Here is a 5,375-nt window from a genome sequence, read left to right on the forward strand (position 1 = left end):
GAGGCAGTTTTACTTTACAGCTTTTCTCTTTCATGCTGTTATTACAGTATTTAAACTGATTCTGAATTCCCTTGTTAGTTACAATTTTAATCGTCTATAGGTTTACTTTAGCTAGTAGTTCATTAGACTTTATTTTAATCCTTGAACATTATCCTTTTCTGCTAGACGCACCCCAAAATAGTTGAGATGTCACTAAACACATTTTTTTTTACCGAGTATCAACCCATAATTTCTATTTTATTTAAGCCTGCTGTGAACCGCAAGAGGTGCACTGACAGCACTACCCTCCTACGGGGCCTACTCATATTACCTAGTTGTTTAGTGTGCCCAATTGTTCAATGTGCAGCTCCCATAGAGGTACCATCAGCTGTACGTGCAGATTAGTTGTCCCAGCTGACCTCTTGTCGTTGAAGTCTCCATTCATTCGTAGTTATCGTTGAAAATCATGTTTAGGTTGAAATTCTTATTTGTTCTGTAAATTAATAATTGTGAAAGCATTACTGCCAGATTTTCATAGACATTACTTGAAAATCTGGCAATCATTATTATTAATAATTATTGTGTCGGTTGTTTTTTCGTGCATGGATATTGCTTTTCCTAGGCTGCCAAGCCAAGCACGGGGGCACTCTCTGCCTTTCAGCACTAATGAGGGGCGAAACTAAAAAAAAAATAAAGGGGGAAGGGGGGACGTCGTGTAGTTGGACAGCAAGATAGATTCACAATATGAGGATAAGAAAGTAGAAAGATCGGAAGGTGGAACTGGACAAAAAAAAAAAAAAAAAAAAAAAAAGTGTTGGATAACAAGATTGAAGAAACAGGCGAGAATGGAGGTAAAATTAAAGATTAAAATGTATATGCTGCTAGGGGCTGAAGGAACACTGCAACTACCCTTGAACAGTGCCTGGAACACCACTTTGAATTTGAATGTTTTCATGTCAGCATTCATCAAAGGTACATCATCTGGTAATGAAGTAATGAATATTAGAATAGAGAAATAACAGATCCAGCTCAGTTTTTGTCCAGGTACTCTGAGCTAACCCTGACAATATGGTTGGACCTGATAGGGTAGAAAAACTAGCAAACTAGTCCCACCTCTTCAACAAAGAACTGAGACATTGGGGGGATATGCATTGAAAAGAATGACAATCCAACAAAAGGTAATAAAGGATTTTAAACACATGGATATTATTAAACTTTATTTTGAGAAACATACACAATATGGATATAGCTTGTACATAAACCGTAGAGGCCTACAATTATCTTTGGAAGGACTTATAGTCTCTCTTTCCCCTGGGCAATGTGAACCAGTGGTTTTATAGGAACAGCAGATACAGTTCTCACCAGAAATACAGCTAGCAATAATACTGAATGACAAAAAAAGTCTGAGATAAACTGACTGAAAAGTTACTAGTAAACGCCCAACAAAACTAGCATGCTTTTCTAAATAAAGCTCTGCACTGTTGGTAGCATCTCAATGTGCTACTTCTGACATGAGATATATTGGTAACACTCGGTGTACTTTTCCTAAGCATTGGTGAAAAAATACTTATAATGTATGCTATAATCACTTGGGTGAAAACTCCTGATTGGAGAAACTTACAGAATAATGACTATTTACTACAGAGTACAGAAAAAGCAGAAAAAGGATAAAAGTTATGGAATATTAACAAAGAAAAGTCTTCTGGAGAGTAAACATTTACAGATTAAATAACAATTAAAATAAGAGCATCTCAATCATAAACATGGAATGTGAGTTTCAGTTATGGAGCAATTTTGCAACTTTTACAAGTTTCAAGGAAAAAAATCTACATGCACCTATAGCAACTTCTAAACATAACAATACCATGTGATACAATACTAAATCAAACTGAGTCTCAAACTAAAACATCACAAGCTAACTTCAGATAAATCAATCAAATACTCTCATTCAATTGTGATCTTGGTCAAACCCTGTTTCTTATGACACAATCAACTTTGAGTACCTCAGTGAGTTATAAATTGCCGCACTTTACTCAGCTGGTGCTTTTTTCCTACACAGGGATGGCAGAAAGGTTCCACCAACCTCCTATATTCTTACAACACCTGATTCAACAGCAATAAATTCAAGTTTAGCACTGCAATTAAACATAGAGAAAAGTAATGTTCACAGTAAAACTTACACTTGCTTAACATAACTGTCTTCAAAATATTGTAAAAGAAAATCTAATAATAAACAACCATACTTAAGAAAAATGCATTAAGTACCACTACACAAAATGTTATCCATGGCTATTACAGTACCAAACATCTGAGGCCATTTCTTAACATATTTATGCACAATATGTATGATTAAATATAAGCATAATCCAACCTGTATCATTTCACTATTGACTTAACAATCACCGATTCAAATAATACCGTAACAGAACATTAAATTCAGATCAAACTACACTTTACTATATTTCCCTGGAACTTACCATACCAACACTGCACGGAAAAAGAGAAACATTCATACTTAACACTGTTTGCCTAAAAATATAATCAACACAAAAACTTGTACCCTTTTAATTCATACACTGCAATTAGTTGGCTTTCCTTCAGTTCTTTACATATATGGAGATATGTAAAAATTTTGTATCTGGGATTTTTAAATATCTAATTCTGTAATACAAAATTTGTCTTCTTAAATGAAATTGAAAATCTAAAATGACCATAACACAACTCCCAGCTTATTTTAAAAATATGAGCAGGGCAACCTATCCTTTATTCTATTCAATGGACAGAATAATCTGCAATACAAAAAGCTTTAGTTTAGCAATCCTTCCCAAGGTAGTTGGTCTGCTTCTTGAACTTAATAAGTAACTCCCATCAATGAAAAGTAATCATGATCTCCCTCTACAACTTTCCTACATACATTATATTTACCACACATTCATTATCATCCTTTATACAGTCCAATCACAAAATTTCCAGCAAAAATAAAAATCATATTAACATGATATACAGTAATGACATGGAAGCGTCACTCAGTTACTTAGCAATATTAAATGGTAATTTGTCTTAATTTTCCTCCTATCGTATCAGGCATCAGTCAAAATCAAGAACTGCAAAAAGGAGAGTCAATGTCAGGTTTTCTAGAATTTTCCAAACCTCTACTGATGTGATGGTTAGATATTATACTGTATATGTATTGTACAGTTAACCAAAATACACCATGATTTATACAAATTACACCCCTGTATTGATGAGAAAAGCTAATGAGAAAAATCATGATGCTGAAGGGATAAACATAAGAGAACATCTGATCTCTGACGAGTAACAGTGGTAAGACTTCAGAATTTTTAATAATCTTGCATCTACATTTGCCCCAAGTTTGTAAGAAGATACATCAAATAAATTATTAATACCGCTACTATATTTACATACTTTTTGTTTGAAGACTTATAAATTGAAAACTATTAAATCTACTAATAGTGTAAACATATTCAATAATTGCAACATTTTTGAACACTTAAATTTTTGAATACTCACTCAGAGAGTACCATTTCATCACAACAACTGCACTGGTTATCACAACAATTTTAAGGTAAAGAAAACTATGTACACTATGAAACAAAATCATACATTCCTACTAATTTTTCAGGTAGCAATTATGAGATTTCTCAAGTGTGTTACTTACTGGTACAGTAAATGTTACTCCCTAATGGACTCAAGATCAGCCCTCCAATCGAGCCAAGGATATCAACAGTAAGATCTTATATACAGCAAACTGTGAATGGACTAAAAGTGAAAACTTCAAAAAGCAATAAACAAACAAGTTATGTAATAATGGTAAACTAAATCCACAAAGCTTTCCTAGTGGGATGAAACTTGAGCATCCATTTTGGTAAGAAGGCATCAACAACAGAATTCTACTTTTAATTTGTAAATGATTCACAAAGCCAACCCTCTTACTGCAACATATGCCATTACAGCTGTTTATGGTGGACAAGTTGAGTGGTGAAAAGCTGGATGAGTAGTTACATGTCTAAAGGGACTCCCATCTTGCCTGCCAACTGTTTTCATTGCATTTTTGCACTCTACAGACTAAAGGAGAATACCAAACAGAGGGAATGAGAAGAGAACACTCCAAGTATAATTTTAATTTTGGATTGAAGCACCTCTAAGACTGAGAGATTTTTTCAATCAGAATAACTACTTTGAGCAGATAACCCTAGTGATCACCAGACAGGTATTACCAGAATGTATTACAAGTCCACACATGACTGGGTATTTGCTGACATGTTAAGTGTTTTGCAATCATAAGGGAAAAAAGGCACTGTCATAACTTATTAACAAAATGAAAAGAGAAGTGTACATATACAACATATGAACTTATCCATCAATAACACCTAGCAAAGGTATTCTCATTAATGACAAACATACACTAACCATAAAATATAAATAAATGGCAAAATATGACAAATCTTTTAAAGTACAGGTAGTCCCCGGTTTACGATGGGGGTTCCGTTCTTACGCTGTGTCGTAAGCCGAAAATCGTCGTAAACCGAAAAATCATCGAAAATCATAAAAAATCCTAAGAAAACCTTACTTTTAATGCTCTGGGTGTATTGGAAACGATGTAAACTGCATTTTTATTGAGTTTTTCATAAAAAAACCTCCAAATTTTGATTATTCTGCCATTTTGGAGCCATATTTCTCCCGTTGGATCGGCGTACGACGTGTTGTAACCCTGGAACATGCGTTGCAAACCGGGAAATAATTTCTGATGAATATATGTGAGAAGCGTCGTAACCTCGTAACATCGTAAGCCGGACCCGTCATAAACCGGGGACTGCCTGTAATTTGTATTTTTCCTAGGTATATAAACCAGAACCTTGGATATATTATTCTGCATAATACTTTCCTTAATTTAAAGAAAACAGCCTTTTCATGGTATTTCTGTATGAAACTTAAGTGGAAATGAATAATCTGATGCAGTCAGCACTGCCTGTTCATTTATGTTTTTTACCTAAAATCCCCTATAAAAACCTTCAAGATTGCAGTTTATGGAAACAGTGTGCTTATCAGGCAACAATGTTGTTCCACTTGGAGAGACCTTAAATTGTCATACAATGTTGTTCCACTTGGAGAGACCTAAATTGTCATACACAACACTGACTACATATGTGAGCACCATATGCCTGATCCAGAGAGTGGCATCATTATGTATTTCCAATCAGAGAGACGCTCCGTGCTTTGCAGTATTCTGAGTACCTCTGGTACTACATTGAGCATTTTGAAAGCAAATGAACACTTAAATTTATTACCAATCTGCAGGTAATTTTGGGACAGTTACATTGTGCACTGAATAAGTGTACTGTGTGATTGTATAAATGTGAAATATTGTGAACACC

This window comes from Macrobrachium rosenbergii, chromosome 28 (assembly GCF_040412425.1).
Source record: "Macrobrachium rosenbergii isolate ZJJX-2024 chromosome 28, ASM4041242v1, whole genome shotgun sequence".
NCBI lineage: Eukaryota > Metazoa > Arthropoda > Malacostraca > Decapoda > Palaemonidae > Macrobrachium > Macrobrachium rosenbergii.